Source organism: Fukomys damarensis, unplaced genomic scaffold (assembly GCF_012274545.1).
Source record: "Fukomys damarensis isolate Sample0158 unplaced genomic scaffold, DMR_v1.0_HiC HiC_scaffold_4, whole genome shotgun sequence".
In the NCBI taxonomy this organism is placed as follows: Eukaryota; Metazoa; Chordata; class Mammalia; order Rodentia; family Bathyergidae; genus Fukomys; species Fukomys damarensis.
The window spans coordinates 5,657,973-5,679,290 of record NW_022900916.1 but is presented as its reverse complement, the minus strand read 5'-3'; positions in this window follow the sequence as shown (position 1 = coordinate 5,679,290).

Sequence of the window (21,318 nt, the reverse complement as noted above, 5' to 3'; positions counted from 1 at the left end):
ATGCACTTAAAGTCAGCCACACTCCAAATGCAGCCACAGTGCAGGGTAGGACTGCATCGTATACATTTGGGAGGAAATACAAATCCAGTCCAAGACGATAATGTATCTAAAGAGCCTGGAGCACAGCCTAATAAGATGCTACCTTCATTAATCACTTAAAGTCAGCCACACTCCAAATGCAGCCACAGTGCAGGGTAGGACTGCATCGTATACATTCGGGAGGAAATACAAATCCAGTCAAGACGATAATGTATCTAAAGAGCCTGGAGCACAGCCTAATAAGATGCTACCTTCATTATGCCTAGAATTGTTCCATAAAATACATCTCAAAAAATATCGCTTCCAAAAAGTTAGGCTTTGTTGCTTTGCTGACAACAGAGGCTGAAGTTCCCAGTAAAGTGCTGGCAAAATGACACATACTCGGTGGTATTTACTGAGTGAATGACAAAATATTTCTAATGGAATCATATAAGTTTTATTTTCTTTAATAAGTACACAATGCTAGTACATTACCTGCACTGTTCTAAGCATTTTACATGACTCATAAGTTTAATTGCAGTAGTGGCTTTAGGAGCTAGAAGGTCTTACATACTCCCTTTGTGAGCTGAAGACATGGCAATATTTTTTTTCCAAAGGTCTCCAAGCAAGTGGTGAAGCTCACATTAACCCCAGACACCATGGCTCTAGAATTTTATGAGATTATCCATGCAAACTTGTCCCATATAGATGGATTGTAAAAGTGGCTGCCAGGGAGAACATCACAGGGAGAGGTTTTCTTTTTAACTTAGGTAAAATTTCCCAACTATGTTTGTTAAGGAATCAGCTAAATTAAAAGTGACAGCTGGCAGGCCTTGAATGATCTTCCCAGCTGGAATATTTCTTGTATAACTTAAAAACAAACAAACAAACAAACAAACAAAAACAGCTGTTGGGTTACAGCTGAGTTTCAAAAGATAAGAAATTAGGGCCGGGGATTTAGCTCAGCGGTTCGGTAGCCTGCCTTGAAAGCGCAAGGACCCGAGTTTAATTCCCGGTACCAAAAAAAAAGATAATCAGCATCCAGATTGCTAATTTCACAAAGATGCTGGGACTAAATACATCCTGATAGTCCTCATTTCCTTCATTTTTCATTGACACTACATTTCACTCATGCATTATTCTTTGCCTTTCTTTCCTATTGATTATTTCTGTTGTTCTTTCTATTATACTGTATTTTATACTATATTCCACTATTTGTATTACTTCATCTTCCTAAATTCTTTCCTTTCTTTTCACTCACTTTGTTCTCTTGCAATCAGTCTATATTATTTCCTCTTAAGATTCATGTTCTCTTTCAAATCTTGCACTTGTTCTTATGATTTTTTTTTTTCTGTGTCTACTTTGCTGGGCATTATCTTGGCTCTGAAGAGAAGGTAAATATTATTATCAAACCCTCAAGGTTTCTTGGCATTGCCAATAGATCGACAGTCCCCTAGTTCTCTCCCTAGGGGCCTTCTGAGTCCTCTCTTCTTCTGCACCAGAAAAATAGATCCTTCCCAAGCCACATTTTATATGAAACATGACCGTCCATCCCAGGGTCTTTTTCAAGACAAAAGTATACAATTCCTGTGTTACCATAGCCAGATCTGAAACTTTCCCAGTCAGTTTATTTCCCTAGGACACACTATAAACAGCAGATGTATATAAAGAGAAAATATTGAAAAGCACATATGTTTTCATTTTCGCCATTCAGAAAAGGTCCTCCAGCTCTCTCCCAGTTCCATGCTACCATGGATCAAAGATCCATTCTTTGTAACATCTTTCTTCTGCTGAACCAGAGAGCTTTTCTCTGAGGAAACTGTCTTATGTTTTAAGTTCATTTATCTGTTTTTGAAAAAAAGAGATATTAAAATTAGAATTTATATCTTGGTAGTTTTACATACATGCATTAACATACATACTTTCTTGCTTTTTTTCCATTAATTTTGTTGGTACATTTTAGGTATACCATATAGTTACTTTCATCATTGGGATCCCTTACTTTAACATGACGTATTTTGGTTCTCGTTTTTTCCCCATTCCCATTCCTCCCTTCACCCCCTTCACCCTTTCCTATTTACAAAGACTTTGCTTACATTTTCTCCATTTCTCATGTTTTTTCTTTTCCCTTCTTACCTTTCCCCTACTCCTTTAGACCTTTTCTTCCTATTACACAATATCAATTACACATTTTGATGCTTATTTGCACTTTTACTTGTTCACGCCAGAGAAACTATTCATTATTTATACGTGTGTGTGTCCTATTAATTTCACTTGAGCATGGCCACACTGTGCATCCACTTCACTATAAATGTGTCTGCTTTCTCATTCTTTATGGCTGAGTAGTACTCCATTTTATTAAAAAATCAGCATCTTCATTATCCAGTCTCCAATTGATGGGTAATTGGGCTGTTTCCAAGTTTTAGCTCTAATAAACTGTGCCGCTATAAACATGGGTGAGCATATATCACTGTGGTATGATTCTTTTAATTATTTTGAGAAGATACCCAGCAGAGGGATAGCTGGGTCAAACGGGACTTCTAATCCTAGTTGTTTGAGGTATCTCTATATTGATTTCCCACCAACAATGGAGAAGGGTTCCTTTCTCCCCACATCCCCTCCAGCATTTGTTATTAGTTGATTTCTTGATAGCAGCCATTCTTTGTGGGGTGAGATGGAATCTCAGTGTTGTTTTCATCTGTACATCTCAAATGATGAGTGAGGTTGAACATTTTTTCATATGTCTACTTGCTGCTTTTACTCCTTTGTCTAAAAAATGTCTGTTTATTTCAGATTCCCATTTTTGAAATGGGTCTTATATTTAGGGGATCTGATTTTTTTTAGTTATATATATATATATATATATAGAAATTTTTCCACCATTGTAGGTTATCTCTTGCAGGGCAGAAGCTTTTTAAAAAGATGAGATCCCAGTTGTTGATTCTTTGTGCTAGTTCCCCTGCTACTGAGGATTTGTTCATAAAGTCTTTTCCTATGCCAATGTCTTCAAGAGATCTACCTAATTTATCTTCCAGCAAGTTTAGTGTTTCTGTTTTAATATTAGATTTTTTTAGATCTAGTTTTAATCTTTGTCAAGGTGAAATCCAGTTTTTCCAACACCATTTATTAAAGAGGCTATCTTTCCTAAAGGGAGGATGGTTGGCTCCTTTGTCAAAGATGAGGTAGCTGAGTATGTTTGGAGTTGTTTATGCACCTTCTAATCTATTCCACTCATCCTCATTCTGTTTCTTTGCTAGTACCATGGTGTTTGATCCTAGTGTCTTTATAGGATAGTTTCAAGTTGGGGATTGTGATACCCCTGCCATATCTCTGTTGCCTAGAATTACTTTTGATATTCTAGGTCTGCTTTGATTCCAAATGAATTTATGGATTGTTTTCTCTAGTTCTGTGAAATGTAGTGTTGGGATTTCAATTGGGATTGCGTTGAATCTGTATAGCAGTTTGGGAAGTGTGGCCATTTTCACTGTGCTGGTTCTTCCTACCCAGGAACAAGGGATGTCTTTCCATTTTCTTGTATCCTTTTCAATCAATTTTTTTCAGAGTGCTGTAGTTCTCAATATAGAGGTCTTTTGCTTCCTTTGTTAGATTGATTCCTAGATATTTCATTTTTTGGGTGCTGTTGTGAAAAGGATTGTTTCCCTAATTTCACTCTCAGTGAATCTATTATTTGTGAACAAGAAAGTTATTGGTGTTTGAGTATTGACCTTGTATCCAGCTACTCTACTAAATCTGTCAATTTTCATACATACGTATATCATATATATGATATATATATATATATCATATATGTCTGAATAGGTTTGGCAGGTATATGATAGCATACAGACAGCTTATGAAATCACAATATATTGTAAATATCATTTATTATGTTATATGCGTATTTGGCCTTGCAATCTCTCTTCTGAAACGTTATCCTCAACATTTTCATTTGACTTTCACAGGTAATATGTTGAAAAGCTAGTATTTAAATCTGGCAATATTTTCATCAAAGTTGCTCTAATTTTTTTTCTTATCATTTTTATCCTATGATGAGGAAGGAGCAAGCTCATAAAAACCCCACCTGCATGGAAGATATTTTTTTCCGGGGGTGGAAAACATAAGGGAGAAAGAAAGCAACGCATATCACATCCATTATGATCAACAGCGCACGCTAATGACATTCATTAAACTAAATAAGCAGGAGAATGAGGGCTCAAGCTTGCTAATTGAGGCAGATTTATTTTTAGGATGAAATTCTCCCCAAATACATCTTCACTTTTTAAACACAGAGTGTCATTTTGAGGTATGTAATTTAAACAACTGATTATGTATGGGATACGCTTTAGCTCCTCTGGAAGTATGAAATTATATAGCCACCAAAATCATCATTATGACTTTTACAGTTTTATTGTGACTATTACTTATTGCGTGACTGTATAAAATATAAAAGGGGAAGAAAAATGTTCCTCATTAGAGATAATGATTCATCCCGGCAATTATGATATCTACGCTAGAGCTTCTCCTTCTAATCAGTGTGTATCTGGAAAAATAATAGCACCTTATGAAAGGATGCTAGGAGATCAATTATATGTGTTCTCAAGTCTACTATGTTTGGAAGAAGAATGCATGCTCATATCTATGAATTCACACATGCGTATATGTAGCATATATAAAAACTAACAAACCTGTCACACATGTATACTTCTGTGTCTATATTGTGCAAGGCAGATTCTACATATCCAAACTATTTTTAGATTAAATATAATTGATAGGGCAGAGTGGAAAGACAATGCAATTATCATTAAAAGTTTTGAATTTAAATTATAGCTCTGTTAGTACTATTTCTGTCTAACGAAAGAGTATCTGAACTAGGAATGATAAATGTGAGCTCAGATAACAATTTTCGAAATTTTGGTTCAGCGTAACTTCAGACAAATCCTCCCACCAAAAAGTAAAAGCTAGACAAAAATACATCAAACAAGTATTTGAAGTGGCTCAGGCAGGATGTAGGACCTGTCATTTCTGAAAGAATGGAAACGCGTGCCTTGAGCTACTCGTTCACCCATCCTTTCCCTTGGAGATACTTTCCGATTCACTCGCAGTGGGCTGAAAGGAGCGCTGAGAAGCAGAAGCTGCCAAATCAGGCGTGACTTGAAAAAACAAAACCTTCCGACTGGGGGACTACAGGAAATAACACAGACCTACAAGTACATCCTCCCAAGGTTGTCGCTCCATTCTTCATCCTCACACATGCAACACGAGACTCCCAAAATAAAGAAGGTACAAAGGCAGCAATGAAGAAGGGAAAGAGGGAGAGAGGGAGGGAGGTAGGTCAGGAGAGGGAAGGGGAAGAAAATCTAAAGCAAATAAACGTTTGTCATTAAATAATAACTAGAAACAAATCAAGGGCACTGAAATTTCATCAGCTGCACTGTATGAGGCCAACAGAAATTGAAGATTAAGTCTTGGAATGCGAGAAACATCTCAGACTCTCCACGTTTTGTTGAAACCCCTGAGAAAACACACCCTAAGACGAAGGCCATCACCTGAGCATGAGGGACCTCTTCCCCAGGAGAAATATCATCTAAAAGCACCAGGTAATGCCTCACTCCAGGACAAAGGGCAGGAGGATTACCAGAGTGGCACCACTGAGACCTGCACTCCTGTGTGAGCTTCCACACCCAGTGGAGCCCACGTATTCTAGGCCTTGGTGGTGAATCCCTTTGTCTCTGACCCACAAGTCTCCCGTCTTCTGAAACACTTGATCACACATCCTTAGCCCATATAAATGAAGAAGCTCATGTACACTGTTTCTGACCAAGGGATTCCAGTGACACTCAGCACCTGCTGGGCATGATGGTACATGCCTGTGATCCCAGCACACCGGGAGGCTGAAGCAGGAAAACTACAACTTCAAACACAGCACAGGCAATTTAGAGAGTTGGCCAGAACCTGCCACATAATTTAAAAGACATTAAAAAGAGATGGTGCATATACTTCAAAGTGAATGCTTTGGATTCAATCCAGTATTGGGGAAAAAAAGAAGCAACAGTGAAAATAAAAGAAGGAAAGGGAGAAAGAGGGGGGGGGAGACAAAGAGAAAGAAAGAAAGAAAGAAAGAAAGAAAGAAAGAAAGAAAGAAAGAAAGAAAGAAAGAAAGAAAGGAAGGAAGGAAGGAAGGAAGGAAGGAAGGAAGGAAGGAAGGAAGGAAGGGAGAGAAAAGAAAAGAAAGAAAGAGCCTTCTGTCTTGCCCAGCAAGTACCAAAATTCCAGACTCCCGGGGTTCATCCCCAGTCACGTGTCTGTACAGCCAGGCAGGGAGCTTCCCTACCAGGGAGGGTACAAATCTGCTGCCAAATTCCCAAGGGTCGCTGGGATCAGGGCTGCAACAGCTCTCTTGAAGAAGGCTTCCTTGGGCCTCTTAGGTTGAGTCCTTTCTTCCAGGAGGGCAAAGTTATATCTTAGACCCTGAGGAGGTCAGGAAACAAACAACCAAGTACAAGCAAAGATATGCAGATAAGATGCTGATATGCCCAAGTCACGAGTCCCCAAAGGCCACCAAGGAGTCAAAGTCTAATGTAAATGCACAAGGAGTTTATTGCAAGCTCCAGCCTGGACCCCCAGTGTCGCTGACGCAGCGGTTTTAAACTGGAAGTCCCAACCTCTTATTCAGCCTACTTTTATAGGGTTAGGGTGGCTTGAAAAGTATCTTATTCTTATTGGCCTATAACCATGACTTATTTCTATTGGATATTGCTGGGGCACTTACAACAGAGGGGAAATAATTATAACAAGCCGAGGAGGGGGCTAATTTAGGGAAAGACCGGTGCATCTTTTTTTTTTTTTACAGAAAACATCTTGACTAGGTACTTTCCACATCTAGAGTAGGTAATTTCCACGATGCGCATCCTGTGTGGTTGAACAGTCAGGCAATAAAAATCCCTGCTGTACTTTGCAAAGCGTGTGTTTTTTTTTTAATTTAACTTATTCCTAACTTATCTTATTTTGCAAACTTAAGCAACTATGGGTGGGGGGAGTTTATTCTTAGGCCAGAACAATAGAAAATCAGGAAGATTATTATACAAAATGGATTCTCCATTGCTCAGAAAATTTAGTCCCTACATTCTGCCAAAGAGCAAAGAGGAAGCTCACCGTGATCATAGTTTGGTTCCTTCAACGCAATAAGGTGGCACAGTGGCTCACTGAGAATGGAGGATTCTAGGGAGACTTTTAAAGCCAAGCGAAGAGGAAGGAGATATAAAACTAGGCACTCCTTTTCACCTAGTGTTCTAAAAATGTGAGTTTTGAAAGGCAAATGTTAATTCTGTACTGAGAATTAGGCAAGAAAATATTTCAACGGGGAGAAAGGGTCTGTCTCTTGGGGATCATGCGCAATGAGACGTACATCAGAATAACTCAGGATATCTTGTCCTCTGTCCAAAATGGGCGAGATACGTACTTATTGTGGAGGAAGTGTAATCTTCTACCTGAAAACTTCTACATTAACCAAGGCATTATAATAAAAAATTATAATAGTTGCATTCCACTTCCCAAAAACATTTTGTACTGTAGGGAATAAATAGAAAAAAGTATTAACTTTTAGAAAGAAATACATATATTTCTACTCAAATTTTATATATGATACTAAGACATTTAAATCAGGAAATATATATTAATGAGAGCTTAATGTTTAAAATATTTTAATGTTCATGTCACAGGTAGGGTCTGGGAACCACATGAACAAGTTGAAATTTTTCATAGAGATGATTTCAGGAAGAAAGAGGTAAAAACGAACTGATGACAGGAGAGAAATAAAGTAATTAGGAGATGTTCTTAAGGTTTCCTTTCATTTTCTTTTCTACATTCATTCTGAGGGAATTTTTTGTATTCCCAAGATTTATATTTTCTCCTCTTAGGGAACAATTATGACTTCATATCTTCCTGGATAACACTGGATAATTTTGAATGTTCACAGTATAGTTCTCAAATTAAATATTTAAATCTAACATTATTTTTTTCTATTCCCATCCAGTTACAAACCCTGAGTTCATCTTCACGTAAAAAATTCGTCCTTTGGATTTAACCTCTATTTTGCACGAAATTCTAATCATGAATTTGTCGTTTCTTTGAGACAGTCTGTGTTCATTTCTAAACTTTTTCTTACATTTTCCATCTTAATTCTTCTTCTTCAGTCGGTGTGACACAATGATCCTATCCTTGTGTCATCAAGAGTCTCACACTTGTCTCCACTTTTTAAAATATTCTGCAATCCACGCAGCGCCCACGGTTCCTTCTATTTGCAAGGGCCGTGGAGTCCGTCCGCCGCCCGGTGACTTCCGGCCCTCCTCTTTCCACCCAAGGTCAGATGGCCAGCACGAGCTGTGTCCTCTGACCGCCTTGGCTCGGCTCTGTGCCCCGCAACCCTCCGCAGAGCACAGGTCCTCTGGAGCTCTTCAGGCACCCTCCCTCCGAAGTGTGTGCCAAGGCGCTCTGAGCTGGGAAGGCATGGTGGCCAAGTTTACTGAGAGGAGGAAACCCTCTCCCTCTTTTCCTGCTCTGCTCTTTATCTCTTCTCAGAACTAATATATCACAGCGTGTTTACTGTATGTTCCGCAATTCTAATTGAAATTTACCAGTCTGTTGAGAAAAAGCCTTTAGAATTTGTTTATTTCTTCTTCCCTAAGTGTATTGAAAAATTACTGACGCATAATAGACATCGATATACATTGAAAAAATTAGTAAAGCAATGAATGATCATGATCAAAATCGATCTTTCAAAAGTCCTGTGACTTCTTCCTTTAGTAAACGTTTTTGATATTATTTTTTCATCACTATGCACATTATATCTCATTTGCTTGCCAGTTTTGGGGGGATCTTGGATTCATCTATTTTTCTTTCTGATTTTCTTTGAATTCTGCTCCCTTAATTTCTCTAAATATTTAAGCCACTATTTCTTTTATCTTTCTACAGAGATTTCAAGTTGAGCCAAAACTATAATTCGACAATTACATTAACTACCTAGCTAAGGATACACACTCTGCTATTCATTCGGAGATAAACAGTTGTTGCCCAGTAAATAAGTTTTAAAGTATGAGGACATCCTAAAATGTTCCCGTGGTGAAGTCATAAATATTCTGTTCTGAGTATCAGTGAATGATGAATAAGCTATCGATTAACTTGTGAGTATGAAATGAGACATCATTTGCATGAGTTGTTGACACTAAGTACTGCGTTTATCTCTGTTGTTTTACTAGTTTACAGCCAAATAGCATGCCAACTGTTCTGTAAATGACTCAGATGTAATTTAAATAAATTCTCTCAGACTAAAAAACAATTAGTTACTCCTACATTTCCTTAACCTTTGCTAACAGTTTTTTGGGTATGTCAGTTATTGAAATCTATAAAATTTATTAGTTTGTTACAGAATTTTAAAATGGTAAAACATGTTTGAGAAGCCACTGCAAGCAAGGAAGAGAGAAGAGGGGCTGGTGATGCTTACAATGTGATGTTCAAGTCATGAAAATCCAGGAGCTGATTACAGTAAGGAAACTAAACACATTGGAAATCACAGTAGAGAACATAGAAGAGGGCATTAGTCAAATGAGATTTTATACAAAAAGCAGCGGTCAGATTAAAATTCCCTGTCAGGACTTAAATCCATCAGGAATAACATTTACGGTCAATAACTGCCCTTCATTTGTACAGCCATGCCTCCATTGCTTTATAAAATATACTCAGATCAGATGAATGTACTACAACGTACGTCTAGTGATTTATTTGTTTTGTGGAAACAAATTTGCCCTTCTATTTCTTCCTGGTCCAGAGATTTTAGCAATGAAAACGGGCCAATAAAATTGGTGTTTAGAGGTGATAAAAGGAGTAGAGCTGACATTCCTTGTTATTATTTTGTTTGAAAGGCATTTTCTGTCATTTAACTTGCTATTCATTCAGTGCAGAAATGTAAACACATTTTCTTTATTAAAGTAAACTTATTCTGGATGCCATTTTAGACATTACATTATTTTCTGTCAGAAAGCTGTGCTATGCTGTATAAAGTGCAGAATTTATAAACTAGGTTTATTTTTTAAATGAGCAGTGTCCAGGTTGCCGGTTTAGACTTCATTGTAGGTTGGCTAATAGTTAACAGAGTAAACCTGCTGTCGGGCAAGCCTTAAAAAATAATGAAGTGTTAATTTGTCTGTTCTTTCTCTTCATCTCCTCTTTCTCCAATTCCAAAGTGGTAGCAAAACATACTCATGAATATAAAGGTAAGTTATTATTTTCTTTTATTCTTTCCCTGTGTGCTCTGAACAGATCTGTATGACTTAAATGAGAAAATTTCCCTTTTGTCTTTCTTTATTTCTAAACAGACAGAAAATAGATGAAGGTAGAAGGAACTATTAATTCAAAATGTTTAACCACATGGCCAAGCACTACTGTTTTGAATTTGAAGGACATTTCATTATGAAATGCTAGAACATAAAATATTGAATAATGGATCAGAAGTATCTGCTGTAATTTGATAAACATTATTTTTACTGGTCCTTGAACCCTTTGAAGACCTTGTAAGAAGCTAAATTCAAGGTTGCAATCTCTGTTCTTGACTATGTATGAAGAATCCACTCTTACTGATTACTTATCAGCTAAGTTCTTTATTAACCCATTTTAATAGATCTCCCTCCCTTTATTCTTGGTGTGTCTGTTCATTTCAAGTCAACCGTTGGCAAGATTGCCCAATGTATTTATAAATACATTTCTTGTTGCATGCTCTGTCTGGATGTCTTCTGAGTAACTTCACATCACTGTGTTGTTTGTAATAATATATAATCTTTTTGTTCAGACCATTTCAAATTAAAGTACAATAATGTATGAAAGTATAAAAGTGCTAATTGTGCCAAGAAAATTGAGGAATTCAGCCAAATATTAAGTAGTAAGTTTACTGCAGTGCACAATTAGAATAAATTATTGGAAGAATTATAAAGTTCATGAACTAAAAGAAAGGGGTACATTCTAATTGGAAAGACTGACGTACACATTTCAGGGTTCCTGGTCTCCCTTCTTGTATTCCTAACTAGTCCAAGGGACACTCTCTAACCCAGTCCTCGCCTGAGGATGGAGGACATAGTCTTTTCAAGGTACTCCGTTCTAGCCACATCTTTTGCAGACAGAACCACGTGGGGAGCAAACTACCTGCCCACGAGTAGCCGCTTCCTGTCCTTTGAGTGTCCTCCTGTTTGCAGCTGGATAAAGATGTTGTCACTGCAAACTGAACCAACCAATGCAAGGGTACTGATCCAGAGAGCTGCTAGTTCAGACACTAAAATTCTGATGGGAAATGGCAAATTAAAGCCTTAGGCAAACCAGTATTGGGAAACAGTAAGGAAGACAGGCAATTTGAAAGCGAGGACGAAACGGGAAGACAATTGTAGTGAGACAGTTGAGGAAAGTCGCCTCCACGCTTTATTCCTTTCCAAAAAACTACTCCTACACATGAAGATCACCATCTGACTCGTAACAAAAACAAAGAAACAAACAGAAAACAACAACAAATGCCCATGAGCATATGGAGAAAAGGAAAGCTTATGCACTTTTGGTGGAAATGTAAAAATGATGTAACTATTATGGGAAACAGTTTGATCCTCATAAAGATAAAATGATCTGCCAGCTCTTTGGGGTGGAGCAGATCCATCAGTAGTTTGGGACATATCCGCAATCCCATACTTAATGCAGCATTTTTCACAATAACTCCAGCACGGAAACAATCTATCAGTAGATGCATTAATGAAGAAATGCTGGTGGTGGTGTGTGTAAGACAGGCATTCGTGTGTCCGTGCACGCTGTACATCCTGAACTCCTGGGCGGGGCTGTGGAGAGAAGGGTGCCACCCTAAGCTTCCACAGTTGGTGACATGGGTGGGGTATGAGTACACTGTGGTGACAAGACAGAAGCAGGAAGGAAACTGCTGCCCGAGCTCAGGTCTGTGTGGAATCTCGAAATAGCAGAGAGAGAGAGAGAGAGAGAGAGAGAGAGAGAGAGAGAGAGAGACAGGGAGGACTCAGAAGGGTAACGGTGGCGAGTGGTCTGGGGAGATGGAGGACATGGCGTGTCGGTGTCGTGGGGACGACGCTGCGGGGCTGGAGGATGAGTGAGTCTGGACAGGTAAGGACGGCGTGATGGGCATAGTTGTAGGGCATTGCTCACCGAAAGTACGCCAGTGGACATTAGGCCATCTTACCGCCCAAACGAGAACTATGCGAAGAGGGAGGTGTGTTGGTTGGCTCGATGGTAGTAATCATTTCCATGTGAACATCGTATTTTACATCTCAGACACACAGTAATAAAAGATCGTAGTGTAGGTCAGTTCGCCTAGAGTAGGGCCCCTTCCGAAAAATTTCGTGAGAGATTTGTCTACTTAGAATCAACTTGAATAGATGGAAAGATAGATAGATAGATGATAGATGGATGATTAATGGGAGATAGGCAGATGGCATATAGATAGATGGAATGTATAAATGTATACCCACTTCAGGAACAGAAAACCTTGTATAAATATTTTAATACTAAATATATTGAGATATCGGGAGACTAGTGCATTACCTGTGGCCCCTACAATTACAGGAGCTGCTCAGAGTGGTGGCCATGAGCTTCCAGATATTAGTGAGGCAAACTGCTGCTTGGGGAGCCTTGGTCATTGAGATCGCTGCACAAGCATTATCAGTCGCTTCTCTAAGGGCCGGCAGTGCAGTGGGTTTTCCGTAGCATAGGACCCCTCTAGGGTCCTCCACGTGAGGGTAACACCAACTGTTGAAAAAATATCATGCTATTTTTTTCCTGAAATAGGTGGACATTTTTTTTGGCAAACTCTGTGTATCTATCTTTCTAGAGACAGCTACAGATAGACAGATAGAGATTATAGGTAGGCGGAGTCAGTTAAAGATCAATACATAGATATAGACATGAACTGTGTATATTTATCTGTCTAGAGTCAACTACAGATAGACAGATTAATAGGGATATACAGTTATCTGTATAGAGTCAACTGTGTTATATATAGATATAAATAACTTTTAACCATTTTTAAAGTATTAAACTCTTAGTGTCCTTTAAATGATAGTTTCACATATCTAATAAGAATATGGTTTAATTGTTATCTTGTTAAGTAATTGAAAGTATAACTAATAATTTGTCTAAGTTGCCAGTGATTATTGAAGACTTACTAAATGGGAGCATTTGCAGAAATAGAAATACACTCAAGAGGCTTACAAAGTCCTGGCTGTCACAACATTTCTTTATAATTCAATGGGACAGACTTGAGCACAAACTTGAAATAAAAAGCAATAAAAAGCTATGAAATATGTAGGAGAAGTCCAGTGAGTGCTGTCAGAGTACATTTTATGTCTTTGCAACTGTGCAGCTACTTTTTTACTGTAAGAGAGAAAGAGGGATTTGTAAGTCTCAGTGAAGGAAGACATCATGGACCTCATGAAGTAATTACGAACCCAAATTGGCCTCCTGGAGGGCACACTAGTACAACGTGATAATGACGCAGGCCTATCAAACTGATTTGACTGCTTCAGTGCAGAAGTACACACCCACAAGCACGTTTATGAGTTGTGTTTCCATCATGAACTAGCACTGTGCCAGTGGACAGAACCGGTATTTGCAATTTGGCAAAAGAAAGCACAGACTTAGAGTAAATGAATACAAGATCTCTTCCAGATCTGACACTCTGAATATCTGAAAAGCAGGTGGTTTCCTCTGTTATGTTCCTACTTTGTATTTTTCTGTTTCTGGTGGTAAAGTGAACTTTTCCATGGGACAAAAGCTGCAGTGAATATGAGGACTCCTGATTATTTCTTTGACATTTTCCTCAGTCTAATACTTCAGAGTCATAATCATTTTAAGGTGGAAGAAAAAAAATAAATGTAAAGTCTTTTGTGAAAATTCTGTTTACTCAAAAATAATCTTCACCAAATTGGACCACTTGTTTTCATATAAATGCTGTTATGTCTGATTTTGTGTCTAATTGCTATGCAAAAAAAAAACAAGTAGATATAAAAGCATGGCTCATGTAAGATTCATCTAATCAATTTATTATTAAAATAATACTTATTCAAGGTGATGTTGCAAAATATGAAAACCTTTAGGAAGGGTTAGGCCAGTTTGAATTGTAATATGTGACGATCTTGGTATCAATTGTAAAGCACTACCATTCCCAATGCCTATCAAGTAAAATCTGTATTAGTGGAACTTCTCCATAGCAACGTGTTGTCATTGTGTGTGTGTGTGTCTGTGTGTGTGTGTGTGTGTGTGTGCACAGAAGGGAAGGAAAGATTTATTTTAAAAGGATCCCAGAATTGCAGGGTGGAGACCCAAGAAAGCACTGACCACTGACACTGCAGATTCCACACCAAGGGTCCCTTTGCCAGGTCCCTCCAGCTCTAAAGACCCCAAACCGGGCATCTGCTGAAGTGTTCACCAGATTGAGTGGGCCCCTCCCATGATGGACAGCAGTCTGCTTTACTTAAAGTCCACACACTTAAACATTAATCCCCTCTAAAACCACACTTACAGACACCTCCAGAACTCTGTGTGGGAGCTCATCTGTGCATTGTCGGCCACTGTCAACCCCCTGAGAGTTTTTGACATTGCTGGCATTTAACACAGGGCAGAGCCAGAAATGTATGTCACATCTATCAGTCTGCAGTCTCCACTGCCTGAGTAATTAAGGCTCACATTATAAAGCTTCAGTAGGTTTTAAAAAATCTTCAGGGTAATAATCATTTATTTTCTCTATTGAACTTCTACTAATTTTTCCAAATGACTTATGAAATTTTACATGGTATTTTATTGGAAAAAAATGTCTCAAGTTTAAAGCAACCTAGTAGCTATGTCTAATACCATCCTAATAATCAGAGCCAGAGTTGTCCGGGCTAATAACCCCCAGCTTACAGCCCCAAGGCCTCCGGCATCTACTAGCATTGCTTTCAACTGATCCTTGTGGCCCTTCTTGTTCAGGGATGTTTCCTTGACTTCAGTTCCACAGTTTCTCCTTTGGCCGAATAGTTTTCTTCCTTTGACCCTGTACTTCTGAATGTTGTTTAGGAGATATTAATTGATTCTAAGCACCACAAACAAGGCTTATCTCTGTTTTATATTAATGGCCTGGCTCACAAAATACTAACCTGCTCCAAACACATGAGATATCACCATATGATTCTTGAGCAAAGGATGCTGAAGATCCCACAAACTTATCATGTCCCTCCTCAATGGTTAATTGGCTATAGAGAATTGGCAACTTTCAGGGCAATGTTACACTCAAGCTTGTCATAATGCACCAAAAGTAACACGTAAGTCTTTGGTCATTGTGTTTCCAGTGTTTGAATATGTAAGCACAGCCACGAATCTTTATCATTAGAAAATAAAAAGAACAAAAAATATTTAAAGTATAAATGTTAGGGAACACAAGACAATGCAGAGAAAAATAGAAATAGTGAAATATACAAATTGTAATTTAATTTCCTTATTCCTTCTGGAGCTGTACAGTTGTATTTATACTAGTTTTTAAACTTTAAAATATGGATGTTCAGCATAACCAAAACCTGAAGCTATTCTAATTATAATGATGATGAACGACAGTTAGAAAATAAAATGATGGAGAATAAGCACTAAAGATTTAAAGACTGTTTTAGGAAACCATTTGTACCTCTTCTTTAGGAAGTGATATTATCAAAGAAACAGCTAAATGTCTCTGCTGAGTTCTTAAATGGTACTGAAAGAGAAAACATATTTCAGCAGAGCCTGATACCATGTCAAATTCGTGTGTGAGTGAAATATTAACTTCAGGAGGGAGAAGGAAGCAAACTCAGAGCCCTTGACCACTACCCTTTCAATTGTAATCTAGAATTGTGCATGTTCCAAACTATGGGCCGGACACTAAATATTTTGATTCTGATGAGTACGTGGATGGAGGGACTACTTTGAGACAGGTTAAATAGGACATGCAAAATTGAGGAAAATTATTATGCTCAGCCACAAAATGTAGTTAGTGAAGAAACTGCTGGAGGTAAATGGAAAATGAAATTTTGAAGATGTAGCTCAGAAAAGTTGAGTTAAGACCAAGACCTTTCATAGGTGCCAGGGTTTCATCCTTACAAAAATGAGGTTTTTGCCCTACAGATCCCAATTTATTGATGACAGTCTGGTTGCTAAATCCAAAGTCTCCTAACTTCTATGGCCTATTATGCACATCTCAAACTGCTTCTCTCTCTATGTAATGACCCATCCTGTGAGATTCTGACTGCAACTTCCCTGTCTAATTCTTCCTGTTTCTTTCTCTACTTCTTAAACACAGGAATGACTTCTAGTGTTTCTTTTCTGTTTTTGTGACCCATTCTCCTGGATGCCTCGGCAGCCCCTAAGGCGCACACTGCTATCCTGAAGCAAAAGCACACAGGTTTCTTGAGCACTTCCTACCAGCCCTTTCCTTGGCTGTGCCCGTGTTTATCTGTACCTCTGAGCACATGTGTAGGTGTGCACTCTGTAACGTGAAACCTGTTCCCTCCAAGGCATCTCACACTCCAGAATTTACATTCACTCTCACATTAACAGAATGACTTCAATCTCATGAGCAGAAAAATGAATGAATTCACTTTCTTTTTAATGCTTTGAAATCCAGGCAAAGTGCCTAACCTCTTCATTCTTTGTAAGCTTCCTGACAGCTATTCTCTATCTCTTTCCTCACTGTCACTAGGTTTCTTTCCCTTTGTGTCAGGAATTTTTCAAATTAGCTCCATTGTGTTCCAATTCCGCAGCAAAATCGGTCTATTTGGGCTTGTTATTCGAGCCATGGTTTGGGAATTGGCAGTTCTGGCACCATCTGGGAACTCATTAGCAGGTGAAATTTCTGGCTCCACTTGAGAATTCTTGAATCAAAATCTGAATTTTAACAGGATCTCCAAGTAACTGGTGTGCACATTAAAGTCTGCAAAGTTCTGTTGGACATAGCTATGAAACTTCTCTATTCATAAGGGCTTCCAAAATTATGCCTTTTGCCATCGTTGAAAGGAGAGCACTGTAAATATACACTCTCCACTTTGGCTCCCAGTCACTTCTGCAGACATTCTAGGGTGGTTTTCTCCCAGCTGCTGAAGCATCGTAGCCTCATTCAGCACTTGTGTTTGTCTAATGTGCTTCGTACCTGCCAACGACCTCTACTTATTGCTGTGCACAGAAATTCGATTCCCTGTGATGAAAGATTCATTCAAAATTTAACTTTAGCATCTCTTGTTAGTACTTTTTATATGAATGTAGAGGAAAAAATTTTAATAGTGTCTACAAAAATTTATTTTATATATTTTTATTTGTTTATTAAAATTTCTAGCCTATATTTCCAACTTGATATCAAACCATTTATTGACACTCATTCCCCCATGTAGTAGAAATCCTCTCCCACTATTGGCACCAAGCGATTTCTAAAAATAAGTCTTCCTAGATGTCCTAAAAAATACAAACTTTTTCTTTTCATTTATAGTATTTAGTTATACAATAAAGTTGTATAAAATTCTACAAGATGATGGTTAAAAGAATTCCTTTTAATTAAAAAAATTCAATTTGTCCTAAATGCAAAATATTGAAATGGTCAAGATTCCACTTATATGTTTACATGCATAATTAATTTTCAATAACTCCATTTAAAATAATGTGTAAAATGAAATAAGTATTTGAATATATTGTAATATTTAAAGGAGAAATAGCTTCTTTAACAAATCTACGGGGAAATATATCTAAAAAGCTGCTAAAATATAGTAGAAATGAAGCTTCATAACTAATGATCCTTGTGAATTAACATATAAAATTAACCATAATGATTCATTATTTTATCTTAGTCACAAGTAAATCATATAATTAGTATTTGAAACAAAGCTTCCTATGAATAAAAAACAAAACTCAACTTCATTTTTAACAGCAAGAGGCACAACAAAAATTAATAGATCCCTTTCACACAGATGCTGCATTGTTGTTCTTCTTAAATTCTTTTGTTTCAGTTATCTATTTAGTTAAATATTACATTATCTTACTTTTAAATGATTTTATGTGATTTTATAAATGAGATTTTTTTTCTGTTTTAAGGGATAATAATAAGAACAATTAAAATGCTAATAAACAATTATATATCTCACATAGTTTAAAAAACCCTATCTTGGAGTGTTGAAGTCCTAGAATCCCCATTGTCTTGGATACGGCCAGGCTTTCTTTTATTGCACTTTTTGTTTTAATCCTGCTATTGCTGTTTGTTGCATGATATTTTAACTTGGTTAAGTGCTTGTCCCCTGAATGTGCGTGAAGGTGTAATTTGTTAAGGGACTCAGTCCGATATGTGCCAGGCTCTGGACTGCACATACAGTGAGTGATGGGTCTTTCAGGAATGTTCCACCTGGAAAGAGGTGACTAGCTGATCCTGTAGTCAGGTGAAAGAATGCATCAGGTCCACTCTCCTTAAAAAGGTCCTGGAGATGGGTTAGGTTTGCACTGACTTTACCGTGTTGCTCTTTCTCACCTTCCCTTTTCTCCCTGATGATCAATCAGTCCTAGGAGGGACTCCTGAAATTCCTAGGCATTGTGGGTAACAAGCTGACTAGGATATACATCATAACCCCAAGACATGACATGTTCAGTAAATGAACTATTTCTTTTCTTTAAAACATAAACACTATAGACAACAGAAGATATTACATGTTGCTTAGGGTTCTCTAGAGGAGCAGAATCAATGGGAACTATTGGATGATTACACAAGGGGACTTCTGAGGTTACTCACAGGGCCTGAGGCAGCAGAGTCTGCAGCGGTCCCTAGTGGTGAACTGCTGAGGACTCAGCAGCAGCTCAGCGCAAGAGACATGGAAGGCCCAGGACCGCAGGCCAAGGCCAAAGGCCTGGGGGCTCCCTGGCGAGTCCAGAGGAGCAGAATCAATGGGAACTATTGGATGATTACACAAGGGGACTTCTGAGGTTACTCACAGGGCCTGAGGCAGCAGAGTCTGCAGCGGTCCCTAGTGGTGAACTGCTGAGGACTCAGCAGCAGCTCAGCGCAAGAGACATGGAAGGCCCAGGACCGCAGGCCAAGGCCAAAGGCCTGGGGGCTCCCTGGCGAGTCCCCAGAACGAGTGGAGCCTGAAGAAACAATGGTGACATCCACCAACTCTGGCAGGAAAGGCATCCCTGAAGCAGACCGGAGCTCTTCAGAGATGCGCACCACACCCTTCTCTCCCTTTATTCCATTCAAGCTTCCACAACAGGGGGCTCCCCTCAGTGGCTGGCCCCAGGCCTGTCCCCTCTGGAAACACCTCAACTGTGCTCTGCTACTCAACTGTAGTCCAGTCAAGCTGACAAGGCACGATTAATGGTTATATCTTATCACAGGTTATATTTTAAATGAAGATGAACAGTTACGCTGATAGAAATTGGTAAAGGTTTCATGAAGTTTGTTTTTGACCAAAACTTTAACATTCTGATGAGCATGGAATGAGAGTAATTCTGAAGACAGAGGAAGAATTAAAATAAAAGAGAGGAAAATTAAAGGAAGAAACAGTCTGCGATGTATCCACATCTGCAGAACGGGGGGTGGGTCACCAGTCCTGACCACACAAGGCTGGAAGGGGTAGTCAGTCGTGTACTGAAATCGCTCCTTGCAGAGGCTGCAAGGGAGGTTGAACATTGCAGTTGTGAGGCAGACCAGAGAAAACCTAAAACTGGGTTTCTGAATACATTTTAACAAGAATGTCATGGCTTACCCTTTCATTATTTTAAATTTACTGATAAAATGTATTTTAAATCAGAGTATCAAAACTAAAATATTAGAGCTTGAAATAATCCTATAAATCATGCTGTCGATATAATTGTATTATACTTGGAGAAAACAGAATCTGAGGACCCTAAGAGCTTAAATGACTTTTTTAAGGTCACAGGGCTGCTTCTACTTGCTCTAACTGGAAATCACATATTTGCTCTAGTTAGGTCATTAATTCCAGCAGCACGACGTAATCAACTCTATCAAGAAGGGAGCTCTTTATGAAATTTATTTCTAGGAAGAAACAGTCTGCGATGTATCCACATCTGCAGAACGGGGGGTGGGTCACCAGTCCTGACCCCACAAGGCTGGAAGGGGCAGTCAGTCGTGTACTGAAATCACTCCTTGCAGAGGCTGCAAGGGAGGTTGAACATTGCAGTTGTGAGGCAGACCAGAGAAAACCTAAAACTGGGTTTCTGAATACATTTTAACAAGAATGTCATGGCTTACCCTTTCATTATTTTAAATTTACTGATAAAATGTATTTTAAATCAGAGTATCAAAACTAAAATATTAGAGCTTGAAATAATCCTATAAATCATGCTGTCGATATAATTGTATTATACTTGGAGAAAACAGAATCTGAGGACCCTAAGAGCTTAAATGACTTTTTTAAGGTCACAGGGCTGCTTCTACTTGCTCTAACTGGAAATCACATATTTGCTCTAGTTAGGTCATTAATTCCAGCAGCACGACGTAATCAACTCTATCAAGAAGGGAGCTCTTTATGAAATTTATTTCAAATGTTTAATTTCAAGTATGATGACTTCTTCAGCGTTTAATTATATTGTGTTTAAAATTAGTTTCAGACAAAACTACTGCAAATGTAAAAAGGATCAACACCACCATCATCTCCTTCTTCAGCCCTCCTTTCTGTGCTGTCCTTGTGCAGTATACTTCAGTTTTCTCCCCTTTGCGACTAATGAGCTTCTGGAAACAAAACCAGTCATGATATGAACCCACAGATCCTTTCTGGATAAGACTACACTCAGCCCTGAAGGGAAACAAGGCTTCACACTCGCGGGGGCTGGAGGAAAGGTGGCTGTGAATTGATTCTGACCCTTTTGCCCCGGATTTGTGTAGCTACAAAGGGAGAAAGGGAAAAGCTTAGACAGGAGGAACACATTGTCTTATTGTGTTTGCTGGGTGTGACTGGGGATTGAACGCAGGCCTTCGCACTGAGCTATGCCGCATCTCCAACTCTGTTTTAGTTTTTTATTTGTAGACAAGGCCTCCCTGAAGTGCTCATTTGTCCAGGTCGGGCTTGAGCTCACAATTCTCCTGCTCCAGCCTCCCAGAGTGCTGAGATTACAGGCATGCACCCCACACCAGTGTCTCCCTGATTACTGTCAGCCTCAGGCACCTGCTGTCTCTCTCACAGACTCACCGACACAGACTTCTCTCTGGATTTCTGGACCGTGATGATTTACACCACTATATTCCAACGTGCAGAG